The 17293-nt window shown below is 42.3% G+C and overlaps 1 pseudogene; it reads left to right on the plus strand.

Moving 5' to 3' along the window:
* Nucleotides 1-553: 553 nt before the first annotated feature.
* The window catches only part of LOC131276759 (vomeronasal type-2 receptor 116-like), an 80828-nt pseudogene continuing 64088 nt past the window's right edge, over nt 554-17293 (plus strand).

Consider the following 17293-nt stretch of genomic DNA (forward strand, 5'->3'; position numbering starts at 1 on the left):
GCCATCTTGGCAGGCGCCTAAAAGTGACGTCGCCGCTCCACCATCTTGTCCAGCGCCCAAAAATATCCCGCCGCCAGTTTGTTGCCGCCTTGACGCTGCTAAGCCATCATTCTCTCATCTGTTTCCCGCTACCGTTCATCCCTCGCCACCACCGTATGGCAGCAGCTCCCCACCTGCTTCTAGCGAAGCACATTCTCCCGCCCCCCAGCTATACCCGCTCAACCCGCTGCCCACGCAGCAATGCCCTCAAACTTGGCTTCCCTTCACAGTAGAAGAAGTTAAAACTCTTCGTAAAGCCGTTAAAGAAGACGGCATTGATAGCCCATATGTTCGACAACTAATAGAAGAGTTGGGGGTTCAGCTTGTTTTTCCTTATGATTGGATTTCTCTAGCCCATTCCATCCTTCAGCCAGGCCAGTTCCTTGAATGGCGCGCTCACTATCAAGTAGCTGTTGATCAACAAGTAGTGGAAAATGTTCGAGCGGGTGTCCAAGATCCAGCTGATGCCTACACAGGAGTTAACAACAATGCTGACCCTCGTTCCTATGTAAACATGGACCCAGGGTTTTGGCACCGAGTGAAAGTTCTCGTTCAGCGGTCATTCTCTTTAATTTCCACCAAACAATCCACCAAGTTTGCACAAATGCTACAAGACTCGCAAGAAACCTTTCCGGCATTTGTCACCCGCGTTATCGAAGCATGCCAACGTAAAATTACTAACGAAGATGCTCAGTTTGCGTTAGCAAAAGAACTCATTCTCGATGGGTGCCTCGCGCCCTTCCGAGCTGTCATCCTTCCTATCCGCGACAAGCCAATGCACGAATGGGTCCTAGCTTGTCGAGACATTGACCCACAGACTAAAGCACTTACTGCTGCCTTCGCTTCCGCCATGGCTGTCTCATCTGCCTCCACTTCTGCCTGCTTCCGATGCGGTCAGCCCGGTCATTTTGTTCGCGAGTGCCCTCAACTGGCAGCTTCCCGCCCTGCTGTAGCACTGCACAGACCAAGAGGCCCCCCCACACCATGCCCGCGCTGTGGCAAGGGGTATCACTGGGCCTGCGATTGCCACTCATCGCAACGTATCTCCCAGCCTTTAAACTTCCAGCGGGGCAGGCCTCAGCCCCTCCCCCAAGAGGCCCTCCACAAAGCTCCAAAACCCTAATGTGGACCATGCCTATCAAACGTCACCAAAGACCTTCACTAGAACTTAAAATAGAGGGACAATGGCTTAACGGACTCTTGGACTCGGGTGCCGAAATCTCTTGTATTCCTTTCGAAATCGCAGCCTTCAATCATTGGCCCCTCGAAACTGGCCCTCAAGTCATCGGCGCCACAGGAGCTGCTACTTCTTGGAAAACATCTCAGCCTCTGCATTGGAGCGACCGAGAGGGTAACGAAGGTCAAATTCGTCCACTCGTCCTCTCTTCAGTCCAAACCATCCTGTGGGGAAGAGATGTACTCAGCCAGCTAAAAGCTCGAATCACTACAGAAGCCTTCTTAGCTGCGCCGCCCCCCCCCTTATAGGGGCCACTGCTCCTGTTTCAAGACCTGACCCTATCCCTCTGGAATGGGACACAGAGGAGCCCATCTGGGTCGAGCAGTGGCCCTTGCCAACTCATAAACTGCAAGCTCTCTCTGCCCTCATCGAAGAACAGCTACAAGCAGGGCATATTGAGCCATCTACCAGTCCCTACAATTCGCCAGTCTTCGTCATCAATAAAAAGAACACAAGCAAGTTCCGCCTCCTTCATGACCTTCGAGAAATTAACAAACATATTAAGCCAATGGGATCACCTCAGCCTGGCTGCCCGCATCCCACTGCAGTCCCTCAGCATTTTTATGCAGCCACCATTGACATCAAAGATTGCTTTTTCTCCATTCCTCTTCACCCACGAGACTGTCCATGGTTTGCATTTACAGTCCCGCATACCAAAAATTAAGGAGCAGCACTCCGATTCCAATGGCGAGTACTACCACAAGGCATGCGGAACAGTCCAACTATATGTCAGCTCTATGTCAATCATGCCATTGAGCCGCTACGCTCTAAGTTCCATCCAGAGCACACATACATCATCCACTATATGGATGACCTCCTTTTAGCAGCAAGTTCTAACACACTTCTCAATGATTTAATCTCTGCAGTTACGACGAACCTTTCAAGTCTTGGATTAATAGTGCAACCTGACAAAGTCAACCCCCAGCCACCTTTCCAGTTCTTAGGCTTTCATTTTCATCAATATATTCGGCCCACCAGCCCGCAAATCCATGTTTCTGATCACATGACGCTGACTGAGCTCCAACGGCTTTGTGGACAAATCAATTGGCTTCGATCAGCACTCCCCATCACAACGGCGCAAATGCAACCCCTTTTCGAGCTCCTGCAGACTAAGTGCAGTCCATCCGCTGCAGTCGTTCGCCCCATCACCATCACCCCAGCTGCCAAAGAAGCCATCCAACAAGTAAATGCTGCACTCCAGCAATGCCGCCTAGAGCGATTCTCTCCCGATCTCCCAATCCTTGCCTTAGTTTTGCCAACACCAGTCACTCCAACGGGTCTCCTATGGCAAGACGGCCCTCTTCTTTTTCTGCACACGTCAAAAAGTAAACTCCCAAAAATCTGCCCTTTCACAAGGGCTTGGATCACATTAGCCACGGACTTAGTACTTCTCTCCATACAGACGTACGGCGTCCCGCCACACACCATTGTTTGGCCCTTTGATGCAAAAGAAGTTACTTCCCTTATCATGAATAATGCTCAAATGCAGAGCCTAATAGAGTTCTTTCGTGGCTCCTTCGACAACCACTATCCTCATCATCCACTGCTGCAAGGTGTATCTCAATTAGCATTTTTCAACCTGTTCCGTCCGCTGCCCGCAAGAAAGCCAATCCCCTTTGCCATCACTGCTTTCACTGATGCCTCAAAAAGGGGCTTCGCTGCTGTCATATATGTGCCAGGAAAGCTTGAGCCACGACAGTTGATGTTTGCCAATCACCTTTCTGTTCAAGTGGGTGAACTCTTAGCTGTCGCTGCAGTCCTCAATCTTTACCCAGACCAGCCTCTCAACATCTTTACAGACAGCTTGTACACCTTACAGGTATGTCGCAGCCTCCCACTTGCTACCTTTCTACCCAGCGACTCATCTATAGACCAAGCACTCGCCTTTGTACAGCGACTGCTTGAAGAAAGGCAACAACCCTGGTTCATCGCTCATATCAGAAGTCACTCTGGCCTGCCAGGACCACTGACTCAAGGAAATGCCCTTGCTGACGCCTTAGTGTCCGGCCGCCATGTATACCCAGCTGCCATTCGAGAAGATTCCATTGACAAAACAAGACTAGGAGACTTCGTCAACCAAGCCAAACTTTTACATTCTCAATTCCACTTCTCTGCGCGATCTATCCAGAGGCTCTTTCCAGACCTCCCCATCGAAACATGCAAACATCTTGTGCGTTCCTGCCGAACATGCGCACCTCTGCTACCCCTTGGACCCTTGCAGCCCCACGGAGCTAATCCCCGCGGCCTGCGGCCTAACTCCCGCTGGCAGCTAGACGTCACCCATGTTAGTGCTTTTGGGCACCTTAAATATCTTCATGTTGCAGTTGATACCTTTTCGCACCTATGCTACGCCGTGCCCCTCACAGGAGAGAGTGCCAAACATTGCATCAAAGTGCTTCGGCAAGCCATTCTATTCATGGAAATTCCCTGGGATCTCAAAACCGACAATGGACCAGCCTATCGCAGTGCCACCTTTGCCAGCTTTGTGCAGATGTACCACATCACACACCATTTCGGCATCCCCTACAACCCGCAAGGGCAAGGAATTATTGAGCGTACTCACCAGCAGCTCAAGCTACTCATTCAAAAAGAAAAAACTTCCTCTCCCCACAAGGCCCCTGCCGACGTCATTACTGCCTGCCTTATCCATCACAATCTCCTGACCTTCGATGACAAAGGACTCTCCCCAACGCATAAACATTGGGGACCCATGTGGCAACCTTCGCAAGTTCCCCTTGTTCATTGGAAAGACCCTGCCACAAACCTTTGGCAAGATCCAGCTCCCTTGCTAGCACAGGGGAGAGGTTTTGCTTGTGTCTTCCCAGACTCCGAGCCACAACCGCTCTGGGTTCCTGGGCCCTACATCCGGCCTGCCACCGACCCCAAAGTTCCACCGAATGATGAACACACTATGCCCTCCGTAAGAGACAACATCGACTGCGGAGGCCCAGATGTCGCCCCATTCGCTCAAATCCAGCACTAACCAGCCCCTCCCTGAAATGTTTATATTAGATAAGTGCTCTCTCCGAGTTTCTTTCTGCTGATTATCCCTCCCCTATGAGGGCTCTCTTCTCCTTTCTTTGTCTTTACAGATTCCCCAAAAGGACTCACCTCTGCACAGTCTACAAGAAGAGCCTTATTGCCGCCTCTACAGCCTGCTGCTGACAAGTGCCTAACCTCCACCGAAACGTGCCTTACAATTTATCAGAGAAAAACTCTCAGTGCAGATGCTCTTCCCACTCCCCTCGCACCCTCACCCACTTTTATACTTCTTTTTTATAGTCTTCATTTTTTTAACAATCTTTTCAGCTGTCTGTCTCACAGCCACAGCCCCGACAGATTGGAACCTTCATCAACGCCTTCTCCTCGCTGTCGCCTGGCTGCTTCTGATTGGCATCTTCACCTCCCTTGTTGTCCTCCTCCCATGACTACTATGCGCCCCCAAGTACATTCATCTGAGCCTGCTACTCCAACACCGTCGCCCATGGGGACCACACCAGCTCTCTCTCGCCATGAACGACGTCGACAACGCTTCTTTGCCCGCCGCCTAAGCTGTCTTTCTCTTGAAGATGATGACCCCATCGAGCGCCAAGTTCTCCAGCTCCTCCGACAGGCCCGCTCTGTTCACACCCCCGCCTCCTGTTCCCCTACCCTTCCCTACCTCATCCATCTCCTCATTCTCATGTTGTCTCTAGCCTCCTCTGCCCAAAGCTCCTCATCCCATCAGCCATTCAACTGGACCTTGCAGACATTCCCGGAAAAACGCATTCTCGCTTATAATGTTACTAGTGTTGCTCCCTCCTTTCTCACACACGTCTGCCCTCTTGCTGGAATTTCCTTCCATCCCGAATGCCAAATAAGCAACTTCAGAAAAGCGAAAGTAGGCCACCACTCCTCCTCATCCTGTTGAGGCGGGAATACAGCATGCCTGCTTTCTCGAAACAACCATCTCCTTGGCCCTCAATTCAACCCTGTGTCTGGTTTTTACATCTGTCCTGCTAGTGCTCGAGGTTGTCATGACCCATCACACTTCTACTGCCCCTCTTGGGGATGTGTGACCATGGCCCATGGATGGTCCGGCGCCCCCAACAGAGACCCGTATCTCTCTCTCCAAGTAGCCAACAATTCCCGTTGGGACTTCATTTGGCTGACAGTAAAAAACCCAAAGGACGATACATGGCTGGCCGCTCGCCCCTATGGACTCCGGTTGTATATGAGCAACTACGATCGTGGCGCTTTGTTTGAAATCCAAAAGCGTGTTGTCTCCGCCCCACCCTCTGCTATTGGTCCCAACCACATCCTTAACCCTCCTCCCTCACCCACTGTTCACCTTCTTCCGTCCTCATCTACCCCCCCCAAAATCTCTTCCACCTTGGCCGCCGTCGTCCCTTCTACAAGCCCCACTTCCCCCCCCCCCCGCTTCAGGTATACAACCACATCCTCTCATCCCCTCTAGTCCCTACTTCAAACTCCTAAACGCCTCCTATTCCTCTCTCAACGCCTCCCACCCCAACCTCACTCGCTCTTACTGGTTGTGTCTTTCCCCCAGCCTCCCCCACTATGATCCACTTGCTATCCCTTCACCACTCTTTACTTCCTCCACCGACGATTCCCCCTCTTCCTGCAATTGGAATCAATCTACTCATGTCCCACTCACTTTTACGCACATCTCTTCCAAAGGTTTATGCATTCACCCCCGTTCTTCCCACACTCCTAGCCTTACTGCCTGTACCAACTATACCTCCCCAAACATCTCTGCCAAATACTTAGTTCCCCTAAACACCACCCAATGGCTCTGCTCTTCCACCGGACTTACCCCATGCTTATCTGTTGCCACAGTTAACAAGACCAAAGAAATGTGTGCTCTCATCCTCCTCACGCCTCGAGTCATCTATCACACTCCTCTACATTTCTTTGAAGCCTTTGACCACACTCAAGAAGCTATTTACCTCCACAAACGCGAACCTATTACTGCTGTACTCACTGTCACTTCCCTCCTAGCTACAGCTGGAGCTGCCACTGATGTTGCAGCCCTAGCCACACAAGCCTCCGCCCTCCAAAACCTCAGACAAGCAGTAGACTCTGATATCATCTACCTCCGAGATGCAGTCAAATATCTTAAAGACTCCCTCAATTCCCTTTCAGAAGTTGTCCTGCAAAACCGCCGAGGCCTTGACCTCCTCCTCCTCAAAGAAGGTGGCCTATGTGCAGCTCTGGGAGAAGAATGCTGTGTCTATGCCAACTATACCAGTTTAGTAGACTCCAGCTTAAAAGAACTTGAAAAAGGTCTCAACCAACACCGACTTGAACGAGCCCAAACTGCTGGTTCCTGGGGCTTCCTGCAGCCCCTCCTCCCCTATCTCCTCCGGCTAATAACCCCAGTTCTGCTCATCATCCTAGGTCTCACCGTTGGTCCTTGGGCCATTCGACGAATCATCAGCCTTGCCAAAGATCACGCTGACAGTGTATTTTCCTCGTTTGTTCAAATCCATTACCACCGTCTTGCTACCTCTGATCTCGCTCCTCAATCTCGCCCTTGTCCTCGCCCCCCTTCCAACCGTACTTCCCGCCTGTGAAGCTGCTTGCTGTGAAACTCCCTGACCTTAGCCGCCAGCACGGGTTTGTTTCCCTCGGCATAAAGGGCTTGGGTGCACCATCCGCCCCCCTTTATTGCTATACGTCTGAGAGTCCTTCGCGGTTAAGCCAGCCACAGTGCTATCCACCCCAAAAAAGCGTGTGCAACATCATGTTAGATATTTCGTCTAGCACCGGCACGCACCGACCCTAAGGGCTATGCATACATTCTGGCCAAATGATATGTCATTTGCCCATCGCCAGTCGATCCTACCCCCTTTTTTCTCTCACCCTCCACAGCCCATCCCCCTACTCTCTCACGCCCTTTTTTTTTATAAAACAAAAGGAGCAATTGTTGCTGCCTCCCTTCACCCCTCCTCCTAGCCTTTGTTATCTCCCTTTTCCAGCCATTGCTATCCTTCCCGCCAGTCCCGTCCACTTAGCCAACTCATAATCTGCCCCCTTTCTTAATCACCGCCTACTTCATAGCTGCCTGCACAGTTCCGCCTATCCACTACCGCCCCGTAGTTTACCCGCCCCAATTCCTACCCCTCCCTTGACCCGACCTTATATAATCAAGTGTGTTTCTGCAATAAAGTAGACTAGCTCATTCTCACAGGCTGTCTCCGTGGTTTTTACCGCGGGTCCCCCACGCCTGGAGAACCTAGGCCTACGCGCTGGCCTAGGGGCTCACCGCCCAGCCGTGGAAGCCCGCCCGGTCCTCGTGGGTTGCTAACTTAGAATAGCAGCCCAGAGCAGGGGTTGCTAACTTAGAATAGCAGCCCACAGCAGGGGTTGCTAACTTGGAATAGCAGCTCACAATCAAGGAGATAGCGGAGATCAGGAGGACATTGCTGTGTATAAGATCTACATTGAGGGGTGTTGGAGAAGCTGTAGATTTTCTATCCCAGGGAAGAGTTTGGAAAACAATTTCCTGGCTGTCTATCAAAGTGAGTATACTTTTTTTGATAAGCAATGGGTCGAAAGCTGTGGTGACTTTGAAACACAGTCACACAGGTTAGTGTTTCTTTCTTGAACTCTTCCCTCCAGCTACACTGATCACTGGTTGGAAAGCTCATAGCTGAGGTCTGACTGCTTTGTTTTTGGTCTATTCATATAAACGCATTTATGTATTTATTTATTAGTGAGTTGTTGCATCTTTTGAGTAAAGAGGCCAGCATCAAGTCAAGCAAAAGTCACTTCTAATATTTTAGATCAAGTATCATAAGTGTCCTTCCAATTCTATTGATTGAATTTCTTTTACAGCACAGTTTCTAAACCCTGGCAATATTGATATTTTGGGCCAGACAGGACATTGTGGGGGGAATGAGGCTTTACATTGTAGGATATCTAGTAGTATCTCTGGCTTCTGCCTACTAGATCCAGTATCACACCCTCATCGTTAAAATTAAAAAAAAATTGGCTCCAGACATTGTCAAGTGTCCCTGGAGGACAAAACTCATCCTTGGCTGAAAACCATTATTTACAAAATAAGTCAGCAGTTTTTGAATTTTGAAGTATGAAGAAAAACATTTACATTCTTTGTAATTAAAAAAAAATCTTTTACTTCCTATGAAATGTAGAATTAGCTAGGAACAGTTGGATTGAGGAAACAAAATATGAACTGGATCAAATCATTCTCATGCTTAAAGCCCTGCAGTGGCTACTCAAGTCACAGAATGTAAGATCCAATGTTTTTACCATGGTCTGTAAGAGTAAAATTTTTCACAATCTGGCCTCTGTTCTCACTTCACCCTCTACCATTTGCCCCTTGCTCTCTCCAGCCACTCAGCCACTAGCTTTCTGAAAGTCTGCTTCTTGAACCAACTGCTTTTTCTTGCCTTAGGGCTTTTGCACAAGCTTTTCTTTCTTTCTGGAATGTTCTTCACCTTGTTTGTGTACAGCTCTTTTTCCTCCTTGTCATTCAAATTTTTGCATAAATGTCATCTCTTAAAAAACTTTCTGACCATCTTATCTTGATAGCAAATTCCCATCCAAGCTTCCTACTCTCTATTCCATTACTAGAATATTGCCCACAACATCAACTATCTGAAATGACACTGTTTATTCACTTGTTTTTCATTCTACCTTTCCCTTCTCCATCACCTCTATTTCTTTTGAATATAAGCTCTATGAGGACAGAGGTCTTGACCCTTTTACTCACTGCATTATTCCCAGGACCTAGAATGTGCCCAACACAGAACTGATAATTTATACATATTGGTTGACAGGGAACTATTTCAGTAAAGAAATATTTAGGTTTGCTTGTAAGGCTTATTATTACAGAAGTCTCATGCCTTTCTTCTCTTTGTTCTTTTAATGTTATCCTTGTCTAACTAAGGGCTCCTGGGGAAGAGGAAGAAAGAGATCACCCCTAACAAATAAAGTGTTGGAGACAGTTGTATTATATAATGTCAAGCCAGTTAATGAAATCTAAGAGAGAGGTTTAAAACACAAATCCTATTCTTTTGTTTAAAACACACACACAGGCTTCTAATTCCTTTGCAAAGTGTCTTCTGAGATTTCAGAATTTAATGGAAGATAATTTTTAGCTGGTCCCTATTTTTATTTTTCAGAAATGAAAACATTTGAAAAGAAAAGATCTAGATCTCCAAGCTTGAAAGTATATTACTGATACCAAAAATACTTGCAAAGTGATGTAATAGATAAAACTCCACAGAACTGCATTTCATTTGACAGTCCTGAGACTTTTCCCAGTGACTTCACAAAAGCATTAAATAGAAATGACCTAGGGATAGGTATTGGATCAATACGCACCAGTAAGTTTGTGAAATCAATTTTTTGCTCCTCAGATACAGGAAAACTGATATAACAAAAGCTGTGTAGCTCCTATTAATTGCCCACAGTAACAGAAAAGTTATCAATTAATTATTAATGTGTTCAAAACCATGGGAAAACAACAGTAGCTCCAAGGTTAAGTGTGTAATGTAGAAACCTTCCCTGCTGAGTGAAGGTGCAACTAGAAGCCAAACAGATTTTATAAACTATATAGTTAAAAAATTTATAACTCTGTATTTGGGTTCATGTCCCTCCCCAACTCATGTCTTGCCTCAGACATTAGGGATCTCAAGTATGCCTCTTAAGGCTTTGGATAGAATCCCTGCTAACAACATTGGTAATTTAACATTTCCTAGCATTTACCATGTGCTAAATTTTTTGATAAGCAAATGACATTAAGTATGATGCCATAATATCAGAACGGGAGACTATTAGAATGTGCTCTGCTGCAAGCAACAGAAATCTAGAAAAAGGGGTCTTAAGCAAATGCAATTTTAATTTTTTCCATATATCATAAGTTCAGAGGTTTAGTGCCCAGGGATAGCACATTTGCTCCATGCTGTGTAAGAAATCCTCTGCCATCTTACTGTATAGTGTGCTTCCTCATGTACAATATAGCTGCTTCTAGTCCAGGTACTGTGTCTACACCAGAAACAAAGGGGAAAGCAGAAGAGAAATGGATAAAAAAAAATTTGTTTTTGTTTTGTCTTTTTATTCTATTTTATTTTTTGTCTTTATTCATTTTTTAATATTACATTAAAAAATATGAGGTCCCCATATACCCCCCACCTCCTTTTTTTGTTTTTTAGTTTGTTTGTTTTTTTTTGTGTTTTTTTTAATCTTTTGATTTTATTTTATTTTATTTTTTTGGAAATGGCTAAAATTGATTGCCTGCTAATTCTGCTCCTGGAAGAGAATCTTTCTTGGAAGCCCCTCTCAAGAATTTCCTCATATATCTCAATGGCTAACGTCAAGCCCAGGAAAATTGAATATTAACTTGGCACATGGATGCCAAAAACTAATTGGGGTTTGTGTATAAGGACAAAAAGGAGAATCGATATTGGGTAGTCAATTTGCTGCCACTGAGATTAACCAAGATAAAGTAACTCATCAAAGTCACATGGCAAATAAAAGGCCAACCTGGGTTTTGAATCAGGTCTGTCCAACTCCAAAGCACATGTTGCATGTCTCTTTTTTTTTTTTATTTATTTGTTTTTTTAATGTTACATTAAAAAAATATAAGGTCCCCATATAACCCCACCCCCCTCACACCACTACTCCCTCCATAACAACAACCTACTCCATCATCATGAGACATTCATTGCATTTGATGAATACATCTCTGAGCACCATTGCACCTCATGGTCAATGGTCCACACCATAGCCCACACTCTCCCACAGTCCACCCAGTGGGCCATGGGAGGACAATGTCCAGCAACTGTCCCTGCTGTACCACCCAGGACAACTCAAAGTCCTGAAAATGCCCCCACATCACATCTCCTCTTCCCTCTCCCTACCCTCAGCAGCTACCATGGCCACCCTCTCCACATCAATGCTACAGTTTCCTCCATTACTAATCACAATAGTTCCAGAATAGAATATCAGCAAGTGTCCTATAATCCGTACTGTATTCCTCCATCCTGTGGGCCCTGGGTGGTTATGTCCACTCCACCTCTGTTTCGAGAGGGTGCTTCAATTCACCTTCGATGATGGATGCAATTCTCCTGCTTGCAATTGTAGGCACTTTTGGCTCTCTGGTGTGGTGGTTGACCTTCTTCACACCCAAAGCATGAGAAGCAAATGAACAAATAGATAAATGGGACTTCCTCAATATTAAAGCCTTCTGCTCCTCAAAGGAGTTTGTCAAGAAAGTGTAAAGAGAGTCTAAACAATGCGAGAAAATATTTGGTAACTATATATCTGATAGGAGACTTTTATCTTTTATCTCAAAAATAAAAAGACAAAAAAAAACATTTAAAAAATGGGAAAAAGATTTGAACAGATGCTTCTCTGAAGAAGAAATACAAATGGCTAAAAAGCACATGAAAACATGCTCCAAATCACTAGCTATTAGGGAAATGCAAATCAAAACTACACTTTGATACCATCTTACTCCCATAAGATTGGCAGCTATGAAAAAAACCAGAAAACTGCAAGTGCTGGAAAGATTGTGTAGGAAGAGGAACTAATCCACTTCTGGTGGGAATGCAGAAGGATCCAGCCATTCTGGAGGACAGTTTGGTGTATTCTCAAAAAATTAGCTATAGATTTGTCATATAATCCAGCAATTCCATTGCTGGGTATATACCCAGTAGAACTAAAACAAGGACACAAACTGATATATGCACACCAATGTTCATAGCAGCACTATTTACTATTGCCAAAAGTTGGAATCAACCCAAAAGCCCATCAAGAGATGAATGGATAAAGAAAATGTGTTATATACATACAATGGAATACTACTCAGCTGTAAGAACGAATACAGTACAAACACATGTGATAACATGGATGAATCTTGAGGGCCTTATGCCCAACCTCTTCCCAGTGAGTGGAAATGACCACTGTGTACATCACTGATGAAGCTGAATTTGCCCTTGAATTTGGGGTTGCAGCAGAGTTGAGATGCACTTCCACACCTGTACCATAAAACAAGGACAGTACAGATTAATGAGACACAAAAGTGGAAAATGATTTATATTTGTTCTCACCTGTTGAAATTCTCAAAATGGAGGATGCAACCTTGGAGTAAGAAAAACTATGTCTTTTGGATGATAGGCTTAAAGGCATTTGGGGAGTAGAGGAAGGCTGTGAGCTGACACCTACCTGATAATCTGGAGGTAAGTATTTGTACAGGATAAACACTATTGCTGTATTCAGTTTACTATATCATTATATGTACTCTTCTTTTCTCATGTTTATAACTCAGCATGGTCATCATGATACCCTGGATCTGTGGCCTCCTGCTGCTAGTATACTGGTTATTGAGTATTTTACATGAGTCAAATATCCATTCTCCTAGATCTCACATCATTCTTCTGTTAATATTTACTATGAACACTACTATTATTCATTTTCTTCTCTTACTCCTTTTGGTTTCTCTAATATTTTTCCTTCAAGTAAACTTAGAAAACAATAAGGAAATAGAATCAGAAGAAAAAAGTGACAAAGAGAAGACATAACACACACGCAAAAAAATGAATTAAACTCCAATCTAGACAAAGAAGCTAAGCAACAGATTAAACCTGTCAAGATTGATGACCAGACAGCAACAAAAAATTACAAACCAAACCAATAATCAGGAAAACATACCCAATCCAATGAACAAACTAGAAACTAAGAAGAGGAGCAGAACTTCAAACAAGTAATTAAAGCTTTCAAAACACATATTAGGGACCAAGTTGATGAAATGAAAGGAAATCAAGAATATGAAGAAAACACTTGGAGAGAATACAGAAGAATTTGTAATCATACTCAAAAAGATAACAGATATGAACAACACCATTCAAGAAATCAAAAATACACTCTCAGAAAATAAGAGCAGACTCGAAGAGACAGAGAAAAGAATTAGTGATGTGGAAGACAGTACATCTGAAATCAAACAGATAGTAGAAATGATCAATAAAAAGATAGAAAAAATCGAGCTAGGAATTAGGAACTTGAATGTCAATACAAAATGCACAAAAATATGCATTATAGGCATTCCAGAAGGTAAAGAGAAGGGAAAGGGAGCAGAAGGGGTGTTGGAGGAAATAATAGCTGAAAACTTCCCAAATTTACTGAGGGAGATGGATGTACATGTCCAGGAAGCACAACACACCCCAAACAGCAGAAATCCAAATGGCCTACACCAAGACATATACTTGTCAAATTATCCAATGGTCAATAGAAAGAGAAAATACTAAAAGCAGCAAGAGAAAAGAGAAGGATCACATACAAGATAGATTCCATTAGAATAAGTGCTGATTTCTCATCTGAAACCATGGAGGCAAGAAAGCAGTGGTATAACATAGTCAAGGTTCTAAAATAAAAAATTTCCAAACAAGAATACTCTATCAAGCAATATGAGCATTCAAAAATGGTGGAGAGTTCAAAATATTCACATATACACAGAATCTAAGAGAGTATGCCAAGAAGAATCCTGCCCTTCAAGAAATACTAAAGGGAGATCAGCAGGAAAAGAAAAAAAAAGAGAGAGACAGGGTTGGAGAAGGCTGTAAGAAAACCAAAAATCAAAACCAGGGGAAAAAATCAAATGAAATAAGACAAACACAAATCCAAAGAAAATATGGTTAATATAAGTGAATCCTTGAAAGTAATAACATTGAATATCAATGGATTAAACTCACCTGTCAAGAGACTCAGACTGGAAGATTGGATAAGGAAATAACCCTTCTATATGCTGTCTCCAAGAAACACATCTTAAACCCAGGGATTCAAGGAGGTTGAAAGTGAATGGCTGGAAAACAGTCTTACAGGCAAACAAAACCAAAAAAGGGCAGGAGTAGCTATATTAATATCAGAAAAAAATAGACTTTAAATGCAAACAATTGTGAGAGACAGCGATGGACACTAGATATTAGTGAAAGGGATAATCTTTCAAGAAAGAAGAACAATCAAAACATTAATGGTCCTAACAAGCGTGACTCCAAAAATGTGAGGCAAACATTGGAAAAACTAAGTGAAGGAATAGACACCTGTACAATTATAATGGGGTAATTTAATACATCACTATCAACTTTTGACAGAATATCTCAAAAGAGAATCAATAAAGAAACAAACACTTTGAACAGTATGTTAGAGGAGCTGGACCTAATAGACAAATAAAGAACATTGCAACCAAATACAGCAGGATATACATTCTTTCAAGTGCACATGGATCATTCTCTGAGATAGACCACATGCTAGGTCACAGAAAAAAAAATGAATTCAGAAAGTTAGAAATCATACAAAATAATTTCTCTGACCACTGTGAGTGAAGCTGGATATCTGTAAGTGCCAGAGACCCAGATTTGGCACCAATATTTAGAAGTTAAACTAGATACTCTTAGAAAAACATTGGGTCAAGGAGGAAATCTCAAAAGAAATTAATAATTACCTTGAAACTAATGAAAATGATAACACAACATACCAAAACTTATGGGATGCAGCAAAAGCAGTACTGACAGGGAAATTTATAGCCATAAATTCATACATCCAAAATGAAAAAAAAAGCTAAAATTGAAATATTAATCACACACTAGTAAGAATTAGTAAAAAAAAAAATTAAATCCAAAGGAAGAAGAAAAAAAGAAATAACAAAGATTAGAGCATAACTAAATGAAATAGAAAATAAGAAAGAACTTGAAAATTTAAACAAAACCAAGAGCTGGTTCTTTGAGAAGATCAATAATATTGACAAACCCTTAGCTAGACTAACAAAGAAAAAAGAGGAAAGATGAAAATATGTAAAATGAGAAATGAGAAAGGAGATATCACCACTGACCCCAGAAATAAAGACTATCATAAGAGGATACTTTGAAAAACTATATTCCAACAGGAAGGACAATTTAGAGGAAATGGACAAATTCCTGGAAACACATAAACACTCTACATTGACAAAAGAAGAAATTGATGATCTCAACAAACCAATCATAACTAAAGAGATAGAATAAGTCATTAAAAACCTTCCAATTAAGAAGAGTCCTAGGACAGATGGTTTCACAGGTGAATTCTACAAAACATTCTGAAAAGAACTAACACAAATATTGTTTAAACTTTTCCAAAAATCTAAACTGAAGGAATAGTGCTTAACTCATTCTATGATGCCAACATTACTCTAGCACTAAAGCCAAAAAAAAAAGGAAGGAAAATTACAAACCAATCTCTCTAATGAACCTAGATGCAAAAATCCTCACCAAACTACTTGCTAATCATATTCAACAACACAGTAAATGAGTAATACACCATGACCCAGTGAGATTCATTGCTGATATGCAAAGATGGTTCAACATAAGAAAATCAATTTATATAATACACCACATAAACACATTGAAGGAAAAAATCACATTATCATATCCACAGATGCAGAAAAAGCATTTGACAAAATACAGCACACTTTCTTGATAAAAACACTTTAAAATATCAGATTAGAATGAAAATTTCTTAACATGGTAAAGAGTATATATGAAAAACCCACAGGTAACATAATTTACAATGGTGAAATCTTAAAATAGTTCCCTCTAAGATCAGGAACAAAAATAAAAGGATGTCCAATATCACCACTTTTATTTAACATAATCTTAAAAATACTTGTTCGAGCACTGAGGCAAGAACCAAACATATAAGACATCCAAATTGGAAATTAAGAAATCAAATTTCACTATTTGTGGACGATATTATTCTACACAAAGAAAACCCTGAGAAGTCTACAATAAAGCTTCTAGAATTTATAAATGAGTTCAGTAAAGTCATAGGTAACAAGAACAAGGAGCAAAAATCAGTACCATTTCTGTAAACAAATAATGAGCAATCTGAGGAGGAAATCAAGAAACAAACACCATTTACAATAGTAAATTAAAAAATTAAATACCTAGGAATAAATTTAACTAAAGAAATAAAAGACTTATACACAGAATCCTACACAACATTGTTAAGGAAATCAAAGAAGACCTAAATAAATGGAAGAATATTCCCTGTTTATGGATAGGAAGACTAAATATTACTAAGATGTCTATCTTACCAAAACTAATGAACAAATCCAATGCAATCTCATTAAACATCAACACAGCATTCTTTAATGAACTAGAGAAACTAACTATGAAATTTATTTGGAAAGGAAATTGCCAGTGAATTTCCAAAGACATATTGAAAAGAAAAATGAATTTGGAGGGAGCACACTACTTGACTTCAAAACATACTACAAAGTTATAGTAGTGTAAACAGTATTGTATTGGCACAAGGATAGACACACTGACCAAAGAAAGGGTGTTGAGAGTTCCTATATAGTTACTCATATATGCAGCCATATTGTATTTGACAAGGTCACCAAAACCTCTCAACTGGGAGAGAATGGCCTCTTCAATAAATGATGCCTGAAGAACTGGATATCCATTAAGAATGAAAGAGGTTTAACAACTCACACCGTATACAAAAATCAACTCACGATGGATTGAAGACTTAAATATAAGAGCCAAGACCATAAAGACCTTGGAAAGCAATGTAGGGAAGCATCTACAAGACTTGGTAATAAGAACCGGCTTCATGAAATTCACACAAAAAGCACGAGCTGTAAAACAACAAATAGAAAAAGTGGAACTTCCTCAAAATTAAAGCCTTCTGTACCTCAAAGGGGTTTATCAAAAAAGTGAAAAGAGAGCCTACAGAATGGGAGAAAATATTTGGTAGCCATATGTCTGATAGGAGATTTATATCCTGTATATATAAAGAACTATATCTTGAAAATAAAGAGACAAACAGCCCATTTATAAAATGGGAAAAAGAATCGAACAGACACATCTCCAAAGAAGATATACAAATGGCTAAACAACACATGAAAAAAAGTCTCAAAATCACTAACTATTAAGGAAATATAAATCAAAACATCAATGAGATACCATCTTACTCCCAATAGACTGGCAGTTATCAAAAAAATTAAAAGACTATAAG

This window comes from Dasypus novemcinctus, chromosome 30, assembly GCF_030445035.2.
Source record: "Dasypus novemcinctus isolate mDasNov1 chromosome 30, mDasNov1.1.hap2, whole genome shotgun sequence".
Taxonomy (NCBI): Eukaryota; Metazoa; Chordata; class Mammalia; order Cingulata; family Dasypodidae; genus Dasypus; species Dasypus novemcinctus.